The following is a 1,448-nucleotide window of genomic DNA, read 5'->3' as shown; positions in this document are numbered from 1 at the left end:
AGTGGGTTTGGGTGGTGTCCCCCCCCCCCAGCCGGGGGGAAAAAAAAAAACCCCTTCCTTTAAAAAAAAAAAAAAAAAAAAAAAAAAATTAAACGTAAAAGAACAACAAGAAAGTGAAAAAATAACTGTTATAAGCTGAATTGTGTGGCCCCAACTCATATGCTGAACTGTACTGGTTACAATCCCAGAACCTCAGAATGTAACTGTGGATGGAGATAAGGTCTTTAACGAGGTGATCAACTTAAACTGAGGTCCTTAGGATGGGGTCCTCATCTAGTGACTGGTGTCCTCATAGGAAGAGACACTAGAGATGCGCCACAGAGAGGAAAGACCAGTGGAAGGCACAGGGAGAAGGTCAACTACAAGCCAAGAAGAGAGGACTTGGGGCTGGGGGACCAGACCTGCCAATACCTTGATCTCAGAATCACAGCCTTCAGAATTGTGAGAAATAAATTTCTGGGGATTTGTTTGTTTGTTTGCTTTTTTGAGATGGAGTTTCACTCTGCTGCCCAGGCTGGAGTGCAGTGGCACGATCTCGGCTTACTGCAACCTCCACCTCCCGGGCTCAAGCTATTCTCCTGCCCCAGCCTCCCAAGTAGTTGGGACTACAGGCGCGTGCCCCTACGCTTGGATAATTGTTGTATTTTTAGTAGAGTAGGGGTTTCACCATGTTGACCAGGCTGGTCTCGAACTCCTGACCTTAAGTGATCCACCCACCTTGGCCTTCCAAAGTGCTGGGATTACAGATGTAAGCCACCATGCCCAGCCAATTTCTGTTGTTTAAGCCACCCAGTCTATAGTATTATGTTATGGCAGCCTTGGCAAATTAATACAACATCCCACAGAATGGAAGGAAATATTTGCAAATAATATTCCTGGTAAGGGACTTATATCTAGAATATATAAGGAACTCTTACAACTCTATAATAAAAAGACAGATAACTCAATAAAAAATGGGCAAGGAGCCTGGGCAACATGGCAAAACCCTGTCTCCACTAAAAATACAAAAAGTTAGCTGGGCATGATGACATGGGCCTGTAGTCCCAGCTACTGGGGAAGCTGAAGTGGGAGGATTGTTTGAGCCTGGGAGGTGGAGGTTGCAGTTAGCCGAGATCATGCCACTGCACTCCAGCCTGGGCGACAGAGAGACCCAGTCTCAAAAAAATAAAAATAAAAATAAAAAAATAAATGGGCAAGGGATCTGGATAGACATTTCTTCAAAGAAGATAAATATACACATGGCCAAGATGCTCAATATCATTAGCCATCAAGGAAATGCAAATCAAAGCCACAATGAGATACCACTTCATAACCACCAAGATGGTTATAATAAAAAAGATAGGCAATAACCAGCATTGGTAACGATATGGAGAAATTGGATCCTTCATGCGTTGCTGATGGAAACGTAAAATGGTGCTGCTGCTTTGAAAACCAGTATGACATTTCCT

This window comes from Rhinopithecus bieti, unplaced genomic scaffold (genome assembly GCF_001698545.2).
Source record: "Rhinopithecus bieti isolate Rb0 unplaced genomic scaffold, ASM169854v2 scaffold_38981, whole genome shotgun sequence".
Classification (NCBI taxonomy): domain Eukaryota; kingdom Metazoa; phylum Chordata; class Mammalia; order Primates; family Cercopithecidae; genus Rhinopithecus; species Rhinopithecus bieti.
The sequence above is the reverse complement of the archived record's forward strand: the minus strand, read 5'-3'. Positions refer to the sequence as shown.